The 18,800-nt window shown below is 36.7% G+C and overlaps 15 non-coding genes across 15 annotated transcripts; 2 read left to right on the forward strand and 13 right to left on the reverse strand.

The window, feature by feature from the left end:
- Positions 1-76: 76 nt before the first annotated feature.
- TRNAM-CAU (transfer RNA methionine (anticodon CAU)) lies at positions 77-148 on the reverse strand. Its single transcript has one exon. It is a non-coding gene; the product is annotated as a tRNA-Met (tRNA).
- A 1,095-nt stretch (positions 149-1,243) lies between these two features.
- On the reverse strand, positions 1,244-1,315 carry TRNAM-CAU (transfer RNA methionine (anticodon CAU)). Its single transcript has one exon. It is a non-coding gene; the product is annotated as a tRNA-Met (tRNA).
- A 1,089-nt stretch (positions 1,316-2,404) lies between these two features.
- On the reverse strand, positions 2,405-2,476 carry TRNAM-CAU (transfer RNA methionine (anticodon CAU)). Its single transcript has one exon. It is a non-coding gene; the product is annotated as a tRNA-Met (tRNA).
- Positions 2,477-2,662: 186 nt separating this feature from the next.
- Positions 2,663-2,736, forward strand: TRNAN-GUU (transfer RNA asparagine (anticodon GUU)). The gene has a single exon. It is a non-coding gene; the product is annotated as a tRNA-Asn (tRNA).
- Positions 2,737-3,571: 835 nt separating this feature from the next.
- Positions 3,572-3,643, reverse strand: TRNAM-CAU (transfer RNA methionine (anticodon CAU)). The gene has a single exon. It is a non-coding gene; the product is annotated as a tRNA-Met (tRNA).
- Positions 3,644-4,732: 1,089 nt separating this feature from the next.
- Positions 4,733-4,804, reverse strand: TRNAM-CAU (transfer RNA methionine (anticodon CAU)). Its single transcript has one exon. It is a non-coding gene; the product is annotated as a tRNA-Met (tRNA).
- A 1,088-nt stretch (positions 4,805-5,892) lies between these two features.
- On the reverse strand, positions 5,893-5,964 carry TRNAM-CAU (transfer RNA methionine (anticodon CAU)). The gene has a single exon. It is a non-coding gene; the product is annotated as a tRNA-Met (tRNA).
- Positions 5,965-7,057: 1,093 nt separating this feature from the next.
- Positions 7,058-7,129, reverse strand: TRNAM-CAU (transfer RNA methionine (anticodon CAU)). Its single transcript has one exon. It is a non-coding gene; the product is annotated as a tRNA-Met (tRNA).
- Positions 7,130-8,224: 1,095 nt separating this feature from the next.
- TRNAM-CAU (transfer RNA methionine (anticodon CAU)) lies at positions 8,225-8,296 on the reverse strand. The gene has a single exon. It is a non-coding gene; the product is annotated as a tRNA-Met (tRNA).
- A 1,095-nt stretch (positions 8,297-9,391) lies between these two features.
- TRNAM-CAU (transfer RNA methionine (anticodon CAU)) lies at positions 9,392-9,463 on the reverse strand. Its single transcript has one exon. It is a non-coding gene; the product is annotated as a tRNA-Met (tRNA).
- A 1,089-nt stretch (positions 9,464-10,552) lies between these two features.
- On the reverse strand, positions 10,553-10,624 carry TRNAM-CAU (transfer RNA methionine (anticodon CAU)). The gene has a single exon. It is a non-coding gene; the product is annotated as a tRNA-Met (tRNA).
- A 186-nt stretch (positions 10,625-10,810) lies between these two features.
- Positions 10,811-10,884, forward strand: TRNAN-GUU (transfer RNA asparagine (anticodon GUU)). The gene has a single exon. It is a non-coding gene; the product is annotated as a tRNA-Asn (tRNA).
- An 835-nt stretch (positions 10,885-11,719) lies between these two features.
- On the reverse strand, positions 11,720-11,791 carry TRNAM-CAU (transfer RNA methionine (anticodon CAU)). Its single transcript has one exon. It is a non-coding gene; the product is annotated as a tRNA-Met (tRNA).
- Positions 11,792-14,047: 2,256 nt separating this feature from the next.
- Positions 14,048-14,119, reverse strand: TRNAM-CAU (transfer RNA methionine (anticodon CAU)). Its single transcript has one exon. It is a non-coding gene; the product is annotated as a tRNA-Met (tRNA).
- A 3,429-nt stretch (positions 14,120-17,548) lies between these two features.
- Positions 17,549-17,620, reverse strand: TRNAM-CAU (transfer RNA methionine (anticodon CAU)). Its single transcript has one exon. It is a non-coding gene; the product is annotated as a tRNA-Met (tRNA).
- Positions 17,621-18,800: the final 1,180 nt, after the last annotated feature.

Genomic DNA, 18,800 nt, shown 5'->3' on the forward strand with positions numbered 1-18,800 from the left:
TTTAAGTAAAAATAAAAGAGTCAAAATATCAATCCCAGTTTTGGAAGAATTTAATTAACATAAAATTAAGCGCACATAGCAGAGGATGGTTTCGATCCATCGACCTCTGGGTTATGGGCCCAGCACGCTTCCGCTGCGCCACTCTGCTGCTCATGTTAGTGTCAAAGATCCTGATGTACTCACTCATTATGTGAAAGTACCAATGTGTTTCTTCGTTGGTCAATGGATGAAAAATCTTGCAAAACTCTCCAGATTATTGCCTTTTTAAGCTTTTTCTAGGAAACTTTCTAGATGAATGCTTTTTAGCCTTTGTCAGTACATGCTTTTGCAAGTTGTCTCTGTGGCGCAATCGGTTAGTGCATTCGGCTGTTAACCGAAAGGTTGGTGGTTCAATCCCACCCAGGGAAGTAACTGAACATGTGATCAAATTTTGGTGATCTTTAAGTAGACAAGTCAAAATTTCAAACCACCTCTTATAGTGTAGGGTACCTGGCCTTCTCTGATGCAATCAGAGTCTGATTTGATTAAGTCATTTTATAAAAAACAGGATGCACAATTTAGCATGGGGTTGCAGAGAAAAAAAATTATGCAGGCAGAGAAATCCAATTGAGTGATTAATCAGCTCTCCATTTTATGGCTTTATTTTTATGCTAACACATTTGCTCTTTGAAAAGTGTCCACAAAGCCAAGTCTCTGATTAAAACCTTTGTAGGAATGGTTTTTCACCTATTACTGATTAAAACTTGCTTCATTGGAAAGGAAGCAAGATGCATCCTCATTACAATGTCCACTGAAATAATACAGGTTGACACCAGGAAACATAAACCTCACTGCATCCTTGCTGCTTTCTGAAGTGGGAATCTGTTTAATGTGAAAACCAGGTGATATCTAATAAGCACACAGGTAAGAAGTTAAGAAAATCTTTATTTAAGGGTGAAGATGCTTCTCACAAAATTGTTGCCCCAATGCATCATTGAAATTCAAGCTGGAAAGATGATTTTGAAATATCAATTGTACATTTTGCATTGCTCTTCTGGTGACAATGTAGCTTGTTTTTGTCAATTACCATTTCAGTAATAGGGTAAAGAAAATTAAGTGGATTTCTGAAAGAAAACAATGCTGTCAATATACTATTAAAACAAATTAAAATGTTAAAAGTTATTGTACTTTAAGTAAAAATAAAAGAGTCAAAATATCAATCCCAGTTTTGGAAGAATTTAATTAACAAAAAAATAAGTGCACATAGCAGAGGATGGTTTCGATCCATCGACCTCTGGGTTATGGGCCCAGCACGCTTCCGCTGCGCCACTCTGCTGCTCGTGTAAGTGTAAGAGATCCTGAAGTACTCACTCATCATGTGAAAATACCAATGTGTTTCTTCGTTGGTCAATGGAAGAAAAATCTTGCAAAACTCTCCAGATTATTGCCTTTTTAACCATTTTCTAGGAAACTTTCTAGATGAATGCTTTTTAGCCTTTGTCAGTAAATGTTTTTGCAAGCTGTCTCTGTGGCGCAATCGGTTAGTGCATTCGGCTGTTAACCTAAAGGTTGGTGGTTCAATCCCACCCAGGGATGCTATTGACCGTGTGATCAAATTTTGGTGATCTTTAAGTAGACAAGTCAAAATTTCAAACCACCTCTTATAGTGTAGAGTACCTGGCCTTCTCTGATGCAGTCAGATTTGATGAAGTCAATTTATAAAAAACAGGAAGCACAATTTAGCATGGGGGTGCAGAGAAAAAAAATTATGCAGGCAGAGAAATCCAATTGAGTGATTAATCAGCTCTCCATTTTATGGCTTTATTTTTATGCTAACACATTTGCTCTCTGAAAAGTGTCCACAAAGCCAAGTCTCTGATTAACACCTTTGTAGGAATGGTTTTTCACCTATTACTGATTAAAACTTGCTTCATTGGAAAGGCAGCAAGATGCATCCTCATTACAATGTCCACTGAAATAATACAGGTTGACACCAGGAAACATAAACCTCACTGCATCCTTGCTGCTTTCTCAAGTGGGAATCTGTTTAATGTGAAAACCAGGTGATATCTAATCAGCACACAGGTAAGAAGTTAAGAAAATCTTTCTTTAAGGGTGAAGATGTTTCTCACAAAATCGTTGCCCCAATGCATCATTGAAATTCAAGATGGAAAGATGATTTTGAAATATCAATTGTACATTTTGCATTGCTCTTCTGGTGACAATGTAGCTTGTTTTTGTCAATTACCATTTCAGTAATAGGGTAAAGAAAATTAAGTGGATTTCTGAAAGAAAACAATGCTGTCAATATACTATTAAAACAAATTAAAATGTTAAAAGTTATTGTACTTTAAGTAAAAATAAAAGAGTCAAAATATCAATCCCAGTTTTGGAAGAATTTAATTAACAAAAAATTAAGTGCACATAGCAGAGGATGGTTTCGATCCATCGACCTCTGGGTTATGGGCCCAGCACGCTTCCGCTGCGCCACTCTGCTGCTCGTGTAAGTGTAAGAGATCCTGAAGTACTCACTCATCATGTGAAAGTACCAATGTGTTTCTTCGTTGGTCAATGGAAGAAAAATCTTGCAAAACTCTCCAGATTATTGCCTTTTTAACCTTTTTCTAGGAAACTTTCTAGATGAATGCTTTTTAGCCTTTGTCAGTACATGCTTTTGCAAGCTGTCTCTGTGGCGCAATCGGTTAGTGCATTCGGCTGTTAACCGAAAGGTTGGTGGTTCAATCCCACCCAGGGACTTAACTGTAAATGTGATCAAATTTTGGTGATCTTTAAGTAGACAAGTCAAAATTTCAAACCACCTCTTATAGTGTAGGGTACCTGGCCTTCTCTGATGCAATCAGAGTCAGATTTGATGAAGTCATTTTATAAAAAACAGGAAGCACAATTTAGCATGGGGTTGCAGAGAAAAAAAATTATGCAGGCAGAGAAATCCAATTGAGTGATTAATCAGCTCTCCATTTTATGGCTTTATTTTTATGCTAACACATTTGCTCTCTAAAAAGTGTCCACAAAGCCAAGTCTCTGATTAACACCTTTGTAGGAATGGTTTTTCACCTATTACTGATTAAAACTTGCTTCATTGGAAAGGCAGCAAGATGCATCCTCATTACAATGTCCACTGAAATAATACAGGTTGACACCAGGAAACATAAACCTCACTGCATCCTTGCTGCTTTCTCAAGTGGGAATCTGTTTAATGTGAAAACCAGGTGATATCTAATCAGCACACAGGTAAGAAGTTAAGAAAATCTTTATTTAAGGGTGAAGATGTTTCTCACAAAATTGTTGCCCCAATGCATCATTGAAATTCAAGCTGGAAAGATGATTTTGAAATATCAATTGTACATTTTGCATTGCTCTTCTGGTGACAATGTAGCTTGTTTTTGTCAATTACCATTTCAGTAATAGGGTAAAGAAAATTAAGTGGATTTCTGAAAGAAAACAATGCTGTCAATATACTATTAAAACAAATTAAAATGTTAAAAGTTATTGTATTTTAGGTAAAAATAAAAGAGTCAAAATATCAATCCCAGTTTTGGAAGAATTTAATTAACAAAAAAATAAGTGCACATAGCAGAGGATGGTTTCGATCCATCGACCTCTGGGTTATGGGCCCAGCACGCTTCCGCTGCGCCACTCTGCTGCTCATGTTAGTGTCAGAGATCCTGAAGTACTCACTCATCATGTGAAAGTACCAATGTGTTTCTTCATTGGTCAATGGAAGAAAAATATTGCAAAACTCTCCAGATTATTGCCTTTTTAACCTTTTTCTAGGAAACTTTCTAGATGAATGCTTTTTAGCCTTTGTCAGTACATGCTTTTGCAAGCTGTCTCTGTGGCGCAATCGGTAAGCGCATTCGGCTGTTAACCTAAAGGTTGGTGGTTCAATCCCACCCAGGGATGTTATTGACCGTGTGATCAAATTTTGGTGTTCTTTAAGTAGACAAGTCAAAATTTCAAACCACCTCTTATAGTGTAGGGTACCTGGCCTTCTCTGATGCAGTCAGATTTGATTAAGTCATTTTATAAAAAAGAGGAAGCACAATTTAGCATGGGGTTGCAGAGAAAAAAAATTATGCAGGCAGAGAAATCCAATTGAGTGATTAATCAGCTCTCCATTTTATGGCTTTATTTTTATGCTAACACAATTGCTCTCTGAAAAGTGTCCACAAAGCCACGTTTCTGATTAACACCTTTGTAGGAATGGTTTTTCACCTATTACTGATTAAAACTTGCTTCATTGGAAAGGCAGCAAGATGCATCCTCATTACAATGTCCACTGAAATAATACAGGTTGACACCAGGAAACATAAACCTCACTGCATCCTTGCTGCTTTCTCAAGTGGGAATCTGTTTAATGTGAAAACCAGGTGATATCTAATCAGCACACAGGTAAGAAGTTAAGAAAATCTTTATTTAAGGGTGAAGATGTTTCTCACAAAATTGTTGCCCCAATGCATCATTGAAATTCAAGCTGGAAAGATGATTTTGAAATATCAATTGTACATTTTGCATTGCTCTTCTGGTGACAATGTAGCTTGTTTTTGTCAATTACCATTTCAGTAATAGGGTAAAGAAAATTAAGTGGATTTCTGAAAGAAAACAATGCTGTCAATATACTATTAAAACAAATTAAAATGTTAAAAGTTATTGTACTTTAAGTAAAAATAAAAGAGTCAAAATATCAATCCCAGTTTTGGAAGAATTTAATTAACATAAAATTAAGCGCACATAGCAGAGGATGGTTTCGATCCATCAACCTCTGGGTTATGGGCCCAGCACGCTTCCGCTGCGCCACTCTGCTGCTCATGTTAGTGTCAGAGATCCTGATGTACTCACTCATCATGTGAAAGTACCAATGTGTTTCTTCGTTGGTCAATGGAAGAAAAATCTTGCAAAACTCTCCAGATTATTGCCTTTTTAAGCTTTTCTAGGAAACTTTCTAGATGAATGCTTTTCAGCCTTTGTCAGTACATGCTTTTGCAAGCTGTCTCTGTGGCGCAATCGGTAAGCGCATTCGGCTGTTAACCTAAAGGTTGGTGGTTCAATCCCACCCAGAGATGTTATTGACCGTGTGATCAAATTTTGGTGATCTTTAAGTAGACTAGTCAAAATTTCAAACCACCTCTTATAGTGTAGGGTACCTGGCCTTCTCTGATGCAGTCAGATTTGATTAAGTCATTTTATAAAAAACAGGAAGCACAATTTAGCATGGGGTTGCAGAGAAAAAAAATTATGCAGGCAGAGAAATCCAATTGAGTGATTAATCAGCTCTCCATTTTATGGCTTTATTTTTATGCTAACACATTTGCTCTCTGAAAAGTGTCCACAAAGCCAAGTCTCTGATTAACACCTTTGTAGGAATGGTTTTTCACCTATTACTGATTAAAACTTGCTTCATTGGAAAGGCAGCAAGATGCATCCTCATTACAATGTCCACTGAAATAATACAGGTTGACACCAGGAAACATAAACTTCACTGCATCCTTGCTGCTTTCTCAAGTGGGAATCTGTTTAATGTGAAAACCAGGTGATATCTAATCAGCACACAGGTAAGAAGTTAAGAAAATCTTTATTTAAGGGTGAAGATGTTTCTCACAAAATTGTTGCCCCAATGCATCATTGAAATTCAAGCGGGAAAGATGATTTTGAAATATCAATTGTACATTTTGCATTGCTCTTCTGGTGACAATGTAGCTTGTTTTTGTCAATTACCATTTCAGTAATAGGGTAAAGAAAATTAAGTGGATTTCTGAAAGAAAACAATGCTGTCAATATACTATTAAAACAAATTAAAATGTTAAAAGTTATTGTACTTTAAGTAAAAATAAAAGAGTCAAAATATCAATCCCAGTTTTGGAAGAATTTAATTAACATAAAATTAAGCGCACATAGCAGAGGATGGTTTCGATCCATCGACCTCTGGGTTATGGGCCCAGCACGCTTCCGCTGCGCCACTCTGCTGCTCATGTTAGTGTCAGAGATCCTGATGTACTCACTCATTATGTGAAAGTACCAATGTGTTTCTTCGTTGGTCAATGGAAAAAATCTTGCTAAACTCTCCAGATTATTGCCTTTTTAAGCTTTTTCTAGGAAACTTTCTAGATGAATGCTTTTTAGCCTTTGTCAGTACATGCTTTTGCAAGTTGTCTCTGTGGCGCAATCGGTTAGTGCATTCGGCTGTTAACCGAAAGGTTGGTGGTTCAATCCCACCCAGGGAAGTAACTGAACATGTGATCAAATTTTGGTGATCTTTAAGTAGACAAGTCAAAATTTCAAACCACCTCTTATAGTGTAGGGTACCTGGCCTTCTCTGATGCAATCAGAGTCTGATTTGATTAAGTCATTTTATAAAAAACAGGAAGCACAATTTAGCATGGGGTTGCAGAGAAAAAAAATTATGCAGGCAGAGAAATCCAATTGAGTGATTAATCAGCTCTCCATTTTATGGCTTTATTTTTATGCTAACACATTTGCTCTTTGAAAAGTGTCCACAAAGCCAAGTCTCTGATTAAAACCTTTGTAGGAATGGTTTTTCACCTATTACTGATTAAAACTTGCTTCATTGGAAAGGAAGCAAGATGCATCCTCATTACAATGTCCACTGAAATAATACAGGTTGACACCAGGAAACATAAACCTCACTGCATCCTTGCTGCTTTCTGAAGTGGGAATCTGTTTAATGTGAAAACCAGGTGATATCTAATCAGCACACAGGTAAGAAGTTAAGAAAATCTTTATTTAAGGGTGAAGATGTTTCTCACAAAATTGTTGCCCCAATGCATCATTGAAATTCAAGCTGGAAAGATGATTTTGAAATATCAATTGTACATTTTGCATTGCTCTTCTGGTGACAATGTAGCTTGTTTTTGTCAATTACCATTTCAGTAATAGGGTAAAGAAAATTAAGTGTATTTCTGAAAGAAAACAATGCTGTCAATATACTATTAAAACAAATTAAAATGTTAAAAGTTATTGTACTTTAAGTAAAAATAAAAGAGTCAAAATATCAATCCCAGTTTTGGAAGAATTTAATTAACAAAAAATTAAGTGCACATAGCAGAGGATGGTTTCGATCCATCGACCTCTGGGTTATGGGCCCAGCACGCTTCCGCTGCGCCACTCTGCTGCTCATGTTAGTGTCAGAGATCCTGATGTACTCACTCATCATGTGAAAGTACCAATGTGTTTCTTCGTTGGTCAATGGAAGAAAAATCTTGCAAAACTCTCCAGATTATTGCCTTTTTAAGCTTTTTCTAGGAAACTTTCTAGATGAATGCTTTTTAGCCTTTGTCAGTACATGCTTTTGCAAGCTGTCTCTGTGGCGCAATCGGTAAGCGCATTCGGCTGTTAACCTAAAGGTTGGTGGTTCAATCCCACCCAGGGATGTTATTGACCGTGCGATCAAATTTTGGTGATCTTTAAGTAGACAAGTCAAAATTTCAAACCACCTCTTATAGTGTAGGGTACCTAGCCTTCTCTGATGCAATCAGAGTCAGATTTGATTAAGTCATTTTATAAAAAACAGGAAGCACAATTTAGCATGGGGTTGCAGAGAAAAAAAATTATGCAGGCAGAGAAATCCAATTGAGTGATTAATCAGCTCTCCATTTTATGGCTTTATTTTTATGCTAACACATTTGCTCTCTGAAAAGTGTCCACAAAGCCAAGTCTCTGATTAACACCTTTGTAGGAATGGTTTTTCACCTATTACTGATTAAAACTTGCTTCATTGGAAAGGCAGCAAGATGCATCCTCATTACAATGTCCACTGAAATAATACAGGTTGACACCAGGAAACATAAACTTCACTGCATCCTTGCTGCTTTCTCAAGTGGGAATCTGTTTAATGTGAAAACCAGGTGATATCTAATCAGCACACAGGTAAGAAGTTAAGAAAATCTTTATTTAAGGGTGAAGATGTTTCTCACAAAATTGTTGCCCCAATGCATCATTGAAATTCAAGCTGGAAAGATGATTTTGAAATATCAATTGTACATTTTGCATTGCTCTTCTGGTGACAATGTAGCTTGTTTTTGTCAATTACCATTTCAGTAATAGGGTAAAGAAAATTAAGTGGATTTCTGAAAGAAATCAATGCTGTCAATATACTATTAAAACAAATTAAAATGTTAAACGTTATTGTACTTTAAGTAAAAATAAAAGAGTCAAAATATCAATCCCAGTTTTGGAAGAATTTAATTAACATAAAATTAAGCGCACATAGCAGAGGATGGTTTCGATCCATCGACCTCTGGGTTATGGGCCCAGCACGCTTCCGCTGCGCCACTCTGCTGCTCATGTTAGTGTCAGAGATCCTGATGTACTCACTCATTATGTGAAAGTACCAATGTGTTTCTTCGTTGGTCAATGGATGAAAAATCTTGCAAAACTCTCCAGATTATTGCCTTTTTAAGCTTTTTCTAGGAAACTTTCTAGATGAATGCTTTTTAGCCTTTGTCAGTACATGCTTTTGCAAGTTGTCTCTGTGGCGCAATCGGTTAGTGCATTCGGCTGTTAACCGAAAGGTTGGTGGTTCAATCCCACCCAGGGAAGTAACTGAACATGTGATCAAATTTTGGTGATCTTTAAGTAGACAAGTCAAAATTTCAAACCACCTCTTATAGTGTAGGGTACCTGGCCTTCTCTGATGCAATCAGAGTCTGATTTGATTAAGTCATTTTATAAAAAACAGGATGCACAATTTAGCATGGGGTTGCAGAGAAAAAAAATTATGCAGGCAGAGAAATCCAATTGAGTGATTAATCAGCTCTCCATTTTATGGCTTTATTTTTATGCTAACACATTTGCTCTTTGAAAAGTGTCCACAAAGCCAAGTCTCTGATTAAAACCTTTGTAGGAATGGTTTTTCACCTATTACTGATTAAAACTTGCTTCATTGGAAAGGAAGCAAGATGCATCCTCATTACAATGTCCACTGAAATAATACAGGTTGACACCAGGAAACATAAACCTCACTGCATCCTTGCTGCTTTCTGAAGTGGGAATCTGTTTAATGTGAAAACCAGGTGATATCTAATAAGCACACAGGTAAGAAGTTAAGAAAATCTTTATTTAAGGGTGAAGATGCTTCTCACAAAATTGTTGCCCCAATGCATCATTGAAATTCAAGCTGGAAAGATGATTTTGAAATATCAATTGTACATTTTGCATTGCTCTTCTGGTGACAATGTAGCTTGTTTTTGTCAATTACCATTTCAGTAATAGGGTAAAGAAAATTAAGTGGATTTCTGAAAGAAAACAATGCTGTCAATATACTATTAAAACAAATTAAAATGTTAAAAGTTATTGTACTTTAAGTAAAAATAAAAGAGTCAAAATATCAATCCCAGTTTTGGAAGAATTTAATTAACAAAAAAATAAGTGCACATAGCAGAGGATGGTTTCGATCCATCGACCTCTGGGTTATGGGCCCAGCACGCTTCCGCTGCGCCACTCTGCTGCTCGTGTAAGTGTAAGAGATCCTGAAGTACTCACTCATCATGTGAAAATACCAATGTGTTTCTTCGTTGGTCAATGGAAGAAAAATCTTGCAAAACTCTCCAGATTATTGCCTTTTTAACCATTTTCTAGGAAACTTTCTAGATGAATGCTTTTTAGCCTTTGTCAGTAAATGTTTTTGCAAGCTGTCTCTGTGGCGCAATCGGTTAGTGCATTCGGCTGTTAACCTAAAGGTTGGTGGTTCAATCCCACCCAGGGATGCTATTGACCGTGTGATCAAATTTTGGTGATCTTTAAGTAGACAAGTCAAAATTTCAAACCACCTCTTATAGTGTAGAGTACCTGGCCTTCTCTGATGCAGTCAGATTTGATGAAGTCAATTTATAAAAAACAGGAAGCACAATTTAGCATGGGGGTGCAGAGAAAAAAAATTATGCAGGCAGAGAAATCCAATTGAGTGATTAATCAGCTCTCCATTTTATGGCTTTATTTTTATGCTAACACATTTGCTCTCTGAAAAGTGTCCACAAAGCCAAGTCTCTGATTAACACCTTTGTAGGAATGGTTTTTCACCTATTACTGATTAAAACTTGCTTCATTGGAAAGGCAGCAAGATGCATCCTCATTACAATGTCCACTGAAATAATACAGGTTGACACCAGGAAACATAAACCTCACTGCATCCTTGCTGCTTTCTCAAGTGGGAATCTGTTTAATGTGAAAACCAGGTGATATCTAATCAGCACACAGGTAAGAAGTTAAGAAAATCTTTCTTTAAGGGTGAAGATGTTTCTCACAAAATCGTTGCCCCAATGCATCATTGAAATTCAAGATGGAAAGATGATTTTGAAATATCAATTGTACATTTTGCATTGCTCTTCTGGTGACAATGTAGCTTGTTTTTGTCAATTACCATTTCAGTAATAGGGTAAAGAAAATTAAGTGGATTTCTGAAAGAAAACAATGCTGTCAATATACTATTAAAACAAATTAAAATGTTAAAAGTTATTGTACTTTAAGTAAAAATAAAAGAGTCAAAATATCAATCCCAGTTTTGGAAGAATTTAATTAACAAAAAATTAAGTGCACATAGCAGAGGATGGTTTCGATCCATCGACCTCTGGGTTATGGGCCCAGCACGCTTCCGCTGCGCCACTCTGCTGCTCGTGTAAGTGTAAGAGATCCTGAAGTACTCACTCATCATGTGAAAGTACCAATGTGTTTCTTCGTTGGTCAATGGAAGAAAAATCTTGCAAAACTCTCCAGATTATTGCCTTTTTAACCTTTTTCTAGGAAACTTTCTAGATGAATGCTTTTTAGCCTTTGTCAGTACATGCTTTTGCAAGCTGTCTCTGTGGCGCAATCGGTTAGTGCATTCGGCTGTTAACCGAAAGGTTGGTGGTTCAATCCCACCCAGGGACTTAACTGTAAATGTGATCAAATTTTGGTGATCTTTAAGTAGACAAGTCAAAATTTCAAACCACCTCTTATAGTGTAGGGTACCTGGCCTTCTCTGATGCAATCAGAGTCAGATTTGATGAAGTCATTTTATAAAAAACAGGAAGCACAATTTAGCATGGGGTTGCAGAGAAAAAAAATTATGCAGGCAGAGAAATCCAATTGAGTGATTAATCAGCTCTCCATTTTATGGCTTTATTTTTATGCTAACACATTTGCTCTCTAAAAAGTGTCCACAAAGCCAAGTCTCTGATTAACACCTTTGTAGGAATGGTTTTTCACCTATTACTGATTAAAACTTGCTTCATTGGAAAGGCAGCAAGATGCATCCTCATTACAATGTCCACTGAAATAATACAGGTTGACACCAGGAAACATAAACCTCACTGCATCCTTGCTGCTTTCTCAAGTGGGAATCTGTTTAATGTGAAAACCAGGTGATATCTAATCAGCACACAGGTAAGAAGTTAAGAAAATCTTTATTTAAGGGTGAAGATGTTTCTCACAAAATTGTTGCCCCAATGCATCATTGAAATTCAAGCTGGAAAGATGATTTTGAAATATCAATTGTACATTTTGCATTGCTCTTCTGGTGACAATGTAGCTTGTTTTTGTCAATTACCATTTCAGTAATAGGGTAAAGAAAATTAAGTGGATTTCTGAAAGAAAACAATGCTGTCAATATACTATTAAAACAAATTAAAATGTTAAAAGTTATTGTATTTTAGGTAAAAATAAAAGAGTCAAAATATCAATCCCAGTTTTGGAAGAATTTAATTAACAAAAAAATAAGTGCACATAGCAGAGGATGGTTTCGATCCATCGACCTCTGGGTTATGGGCCCAGCACGCTTCCGCTGCGCCACTCTGCTGCTCATGTTAGTGTCAGAGATCCTGAAGTACTCACTCATCATGTGAAAGTACCAATGTGTTTCTTCATTGGTCAATGGAAGAAAAATATTGCAAAACTCTCCAGATTATTGCCTTTTTAACCTTTTTCTAGGAAACTTTCTAGATGAATGCTTTTTAGCCTTTGTCAGTACATGCTTTTGCAAGCTGTCTCTGTGGCGTAATCGGTAAGCGCATTCGGCTGTTAACCTAAAGGTTGGTGGTTCAATCCCACCCAGGGATGTTATTGACCGTGTGATCAAATGTTGGTGATCTTTAAGTAGACAAGTCAAAATTTCAAACCACCTCTTATAGTGTAGGGTACCTGGCCTTCTCTGATGCAATCAGATTTGATTAAGTCATTTTATAAAAAACAGGAAGCACAATTTAGCATGGGGTTGCAGAGAAAAAAAATTATGCAGGCAGAGAAATCCAATTGAGTGATTAATCAGCTCTCCATTTTATGGCTTTATTTTTATGCTAACACATTTGCTCTCTGAAAAGTGTCCACAAAGCCAAGTCTCTGATTAACACCTTTGTAGGAATGGTTTTTCACCTATCACTGATTAAAACTTGCTTCATTGGAAAGGCAGCAAGATGCATCCTCATTACAATGTCCACTGAAATAATACAGGTTGACACCAGGAAACATAAACCTCACTGCATCCTTGCTGCTTTCTCAAGTGGGAATCTGTTTAATGTGAAAACCAGGTGATATCTAATCAGCACACAGGTAAGAAGTTAAGAAAATCTTTCTTTAAGGGTGAAGATGTTTCTCACAAAATCGTTGCCCCAATGCATCATTGAAATTCAAGCTGGAAAGATGATTTTGAAATATCAATTGTACATTTTGCATTGCTCTTCTGGTGACAATGTAGCTTATTTTTGTCAATTACCATTTCAGTAATAGGGTAAAGAAAATTAAGTGGATTTCTGAAAGAAAACAATGCTGTCAATATACTATTAAAACAAATTAAAATGTTAAAAGTTATTGTACTTTAAGTAAAAATAAAAGAGTCAAAATATCAATCCCAGTTTTGGAAGAATTTAATTAACCAAAAAATAAGTGCACATAGCAGAGGATGGTTTCGATCCATCGACCTCTGGGTTATGGTCCCAGCACGCTTCCGCTGCGCCACTCTGCTGCTCATGTTAGTGTCAGAGATCCTGAAGTACTCACTCATCATGTGAAAGTACCAATGTGTTTCTTCGTTGGTCAATGGAAGAAAAATCTTGCAAAACTCTCCAGATTATTGCCTTTTTAACCTTTTTCTAGGAAACTTTCTAGATGAATGCTTTTTAGCCTTTGTCAGTACATGCTTTTGCAAGCTGTCTCTGTGGCGCAATCGGTAACCGCATTCGGCTGTTAACCTAAAGGTTGGTGGTTCAATCCCACCCAGGGATGTTGTTGACCGTGTGATCAAATTTTGGTGATCTTTAAGTAGACAAGTCAAAATTTCAAACCACCTCTTATAGTGTAAGGTACCTGGCCTTCTCTGATGCAATCAGAGTCAGATTTTATTAAGTCATTTTATAAAAAACAGGAAGCACAATTTAGCATGGGGTTGCAGAGAAAAAAAATTATGCAGGCAGAGAAATCCAATTGAGTGATTAATCAGCTCTCCATTTTATGGCTTTATTTTTATGCTAACACATTTGCTCTCTGAAAAGTGTCCACAAAGCCAAGTCTCTGATTAACACCTTTGTAGGAATGGTTTTTCACCTATTACTGATTAAAACTTGCTTCATTGGAAAGGCAGCAAGATGCATCCTCATTACAATGTCCACTGAAATAATACAGGTTGACACCAGGAAACATAAACCTCACTGCATCCTTGCTGCTTTCTCAAGTGGGAATCTGTTTAATGTGAAAACCAGGTGATATCTAATCAGCACACAGGTAAGAAGTTAAGAGAATCTTTCTTTAAGGGTGAAGATGTTTCTCACAAAATCGTTGCCCCAATGCATCATTGAAATTCAAGCTGGAAAGATGATTTTGAAATATCAATTGTACATTTTGCATTGCTCTTCTGGTGACAATGTAGCTTGTTTTTGTCAATTACCATTTCAGTAATAGGGTAAAGAAAATTAAGTGGATTTCTGAAAGAAAACAATGCTGTCAATATACTATTAAAACAAATTAAAATGTTAAAAGTTATTGTACTTTAAGTAAAAATAAAAGAGTCAAAATATCAATCCCAGTTTTGGAAGAATTTAATTAACCAAAAAATAAGTGCACATAGCAGAGGATGGTTTCGATCCATCGACCTCTGGGTTATGGGCCCAGCACGCTTCCGCTGCGCCACTCTGCTGCTCATGTTAGTGTCAGAGATCCTGAAGTACTCACTCATCATGTGAAAGTACCAATGTGTTTCTTCGTTGGTCAATGGAAGAAAAATCTTGCAAAACTCTCCAGATTATTGCCTTTTTAACCTTTTTCTAGGAAACTTTCTAGATGAATGCTTTTTAGCCTTTGTCAGTACATGCTTTTGCAAGCTGTCTCTGTGGCGCAATCGGTAACCGCATTCGGCTGTTAACCTAAAGGTTGGTGGTTCAATCCCACCCAGGGATGTTGTTGACCGTGTGATCAAATTTTGGTGATCTTTAAGTAGACAAGTCAAAATTTCAAACCACCTCTTATAGTGTAAGGTACCTGGCCTTCTCTGATGCAATCAGAGTCAGATTTTATTAAGTCATTTTATAAAAAACAGGAAGCACAATTTAGCATGGGGTTGCAGAGAAAAAAAATTATGCAGGCAGAGAAATCCAATTGAGTGATTAATCAGCTCTCCATTTTATGGCTTTATTTTTATGCTAACACATTTGCTCTCTGAAAAGTGTCCACAAAGCCAAGTCTCTGATTAACACCTTTGTAGGAATGGTTTTTCACCTATTACTGATTAAAACTTGCTTCATTGGAAAGGCAGCAAGATGCATCCTCATTACAATGTCCACTGAAATAATACAGGTTGACACCAGGAAACATAAACCTCACTGCATCCTTGCTGCTTTCTCAAGTGGGAATCTGTTTAATGTGAAAACCAGGTGATATCTAATCAGCACACAGGTAAGAAGTTAAGAAAATCTTTCTTTAAGGGTGAAGATGTTTCTCACAAAATCGTTGCCCTAATGCATCATTGAAATTCAAGCTGGAAAGATGATTTTGAAATATCAATTGTACATTTTGCATTGCTCTTCTGTTGACAATGTAGCTTGTTTTTGTCAATTACCATTTCAGTAATAGGGTAAAGAAAATTAAGTGGATTTCTGAAAGAAAACAATGCTGTCAATATACTATTAAAACAAATTAAAATGTTAAAAGTTATTGTACTTTAAGTAAAAATAAAAGAGTCAAAATATCAATCCCAGTTTTGGAAGAATTTAATTAACAAAAAAATAAGTGCACATAGCAGAGGATGGTTTCGATCCTTCGACCTCTGGGTTATGGGCCCAGCACGCTTCCGCTGCGCCACTCTGCTGCTCATGTAAGTTTAAGAGATCCTGAAGTACTCCTTCATTATGTAAAAGTACCAATGTGTTTCTTCATTGGTCAATGGAAGAAAAATCTTGCAAAACTCTCCAGATTATTGCCTTTTTAACCTTTTTCTAGGAAACTTTCTAGATGAATGCTTTTTAGCCTTTGTCAGTACATGCTTTTGCAAGCTGTCTCTGTGGTGCAATCTGTTAGCGCGTTCGGCTGTTAACCGAAAGGTTGGTGGTTTAATCCCACCCAGGGACGTAATTGACCGTGTGATCAAATTTTGGTGATCTTTAAGTAGACAAGTCAAAATTTCAAACCACCTCTTATAGTGTAGGGTATCTGTCCTTCTCTGATGCAATCAGAGTCAGATTTGATGAAGTCATTTTATAAAAAACAGGAAGCACAATTTAGCATGGGGATGCAGAGAAAAAAAATTATGCAGGCAGAGAAATCCAATTGAGTGATTAATCAGCTTTCCATTTTATGGCTTTATTTTTATGCTAACACATTTGCTCTCTGAAAAGTGTCCACAAAGCCAAGTCTCTGATTAACACCTTTGTAGGAATGGTTTTTCACCTATTACTGATTAAAACTTGCTTCATTGGAAAGGCAGCAAGATGCATCCTCATTACAATGTCCACTGAAATAATACAGGTTGACACCAGGAAACATAAACCTCACTGCATCCTTGCTGCTTTCTCAAGTGGGAATCTGTTTAATGTGAAAACCAGGTGATATCTAATCAGCACACAGGTAAGAAGTTAAGAAAATCTTTCTTTAAGGGTGAAGATGTTTCTCACAAAATCGTTGCCCCAATGCATCATTGAAATTCAAGCTGGAAAGATGATTTTGAAATATCAATTGTACATTTTGCATTGCTCTTCTGGTGACAATGTAGCTTGTTTTTGTCAATTACCATTTCAGTAATAGGGTAAAGAAAATTAAGTGGATTTCTGAAAGAAAACAATGCTGTCAATATACTATTAAAACAAATTAAAATGTTAAAAGTTATTGTACTTTAAGTAAAAATAAAAGAGTCAAAATATCAATCCCAGTTTTGGAAGAATTTAATTAACCAAAAAATAAGTGCACATAGCAGAGGATGGTTTCGATCCATCGACCTCTGGGTTATGGTCCCAGCACGCTTCCGCTGCGCCACTCTGCTGCTCATGTTAGTGTCAGAGATCCTGAAGTACTCACTCATCATGTGAAAGTACCAATGTGTTTCTTCGTTGGTCAATGGAAGAAAAATCTTGCAAAACTCTCCAGATTATTGCCTTTTTAACCTTTTTCTAGGAAACTTTCTAGATGAATGCTTTTTAGCCTTTGTCAGTACATGCTTTTGCAAGCTGTCTCTGTGGCGCAATCGGTAACCGCATTCGGCTGTTAACCTAAAGGTTGGTGGTTCAATCCCACCCAGGGATGTTGTTGACCGTGTGATCAAATTTTGGTGATCTTTAAGTAGACAAGTCAAAATTTCAAACCACCTCTTATAGTGTAAGGTACCTGGCCTTCTCTGATGCAATCAGAGTCAGATTTTATTAAGTCATTTTATAAAAAACAGGAAGCACAATTTAGCATGGGGTTGCAGAGAAAAAAAATTATGCAGGCAGAGAAATCCAATTGAGTGATTAATCAGCTCTCCATTTTATGGCTTTATTTTTATGCTAACACATTTGCTCTCTGAAAAGTGTCCACAAAGCCAAGTCTCTGATTAACACCTTTGTAGGAATGGTTTTTCACCTATTACTGATTAAAACTTGCTTCATTGGAAAGGCAGCAAGATGCATCCTCATTACAATGTCCACTGAAATAATACAGGTTGACACCAGGAAACATAAACCTCACTGCATCCTTGCTGCTTTCTCAAGTGGGAATCTGTTTAATGTGAAAACCAGGTGATATCTAATCAGCACACAGGTAAGAAGTTAAGAGAATCTTTCTTTAAGGGTGAAGATGTTTCTCACAAAATCGTTGCCCCAATGCATCATTGAAATTCAAGCTGGAAAGATGATTTTGAAATATCAATTGTACATTTTGCATTGCTCTTCTGGTGACAATGTAGCTTGTTTTTGTCAATTACCATTTCAGTAATAGGGTAAAGAAAATTAAGTGGATTTCTGAAAGAAAACAATGCTGTCAATATACTATTAAAACAAATTAAAATGTTAAAAGTTATTGTACTTTAAGTAAAAATAAAAGAGTCAAAATATCAATCCCAGTTTTGGAAGAATTTAATTAACCAAAAAATAAGTGCACATAGCAGAGGATGGTTTCGATCCATCGACCTCTGGGTTATGGGCCCAGCACGCTTCCGCTGCGCCACTCTGCTGCTCATGTTAGTGTCAGAGATCCTGAAGTACTCACTCATCATGTGAAAGTACCAATGTGTTTCTTCGTTGGTCAATGGAAGAAAAATCTTGCAAAACTCTCCAGATTATTGCCTTTTTAACCTTTTTCTAGGAAACTTTCTAGATGAATGCTTTTTAGCCTTTGTCAGTACATGCTTTTGCAAGCTGTCTCTGTGGCGCAATCGGTAACCGCATTCGGCTGTTAACCTAAAGGTTGGTGGTTCAATCCCACCCAGGGATGTTGTTGACCGTGTGATCAAATTTTGGTGATCTTTAAGTAGACAAGTCAAAATTTCAAACCACCTCTTATAGTGTAAGGTACCTGGCCTTCTCTGATGCAATCAGAGTCAGATTTTATTAAGTCATTTTATAAAAAACAGGAAGCACAATTTAGCATGGGGTTGCAGAGAAAAAAAATTATGCAGGCAGAGAAATCCAATTGAGTGATTAATCAGCTCTCCATTTTATGGCTTTATTTTTATGCTAACACATTTGCTCTCTGAAAAGTGTCCACAAAGCCAAGTCTCTGATTAACACCTTTGTAGGAATGGTTTTTCACCTATTACTGATTAAAACTTGCTTCATTGGAAAGGCAGCAAGATGCATCCTCATTACAATGTCCACTGAAATAATACAGGTTGACACCAGGAAACATAAACCTCACTGCATCCTTGCTGCTTTCTCAAGTGGGAATCTGTTTAATGTGAAAACCAGGTGATATCTAATCAGCACACAGGTAAGAAGTTAAGAAAATCTTTCTTTAAGGGTGAAGATGTTTCTCACAAAATCGTTGCCCTAATGCATCATTGAAATTCAAGCTGGAAAGATGATTTTGAAATATCAATTGTACATTTTGCATTGCTCTTCTGTTGACAATGTAGCTTGTTTTTGTCAATTACCATTTCAGTAATAGGGTAAAGAAAATTAAGTGGATTTCTGAAAGAAAACAATGCTGTCAATATACTATTAAAACAAATTAAAATGTTAAAAGTTATTGTACTTTAAGTAAAAATAAAAGAGTCAAAATATCAATCCCAGTTTTGGAAGAATTTAATTAACAAAAAAATAAGTGCACATAGCAGAGGATGGTTTCGATCCTTCGACCTCTGGGTTATGGGCCCAGCACGCTTCCGCTGCGCCACTCTGCTGCTCATGTAAGTT

This window comes from Pseudophryne corroboree, chromosome 4 (genome assembly GCF_028390025.1).
Source record: "Pseudophryne corroboree isolate aPseCor3 chromosome 4, aPseCor3.hap2, whole genome shotgun sequence".
NCBI classification, from domain to species: domain Eukaryota; kingdom Metazoa; phylum Chordata; class Amphibia; order Anura; family Myobatrachidae; genus Pseudophryne; species Pseudophryne corroboree.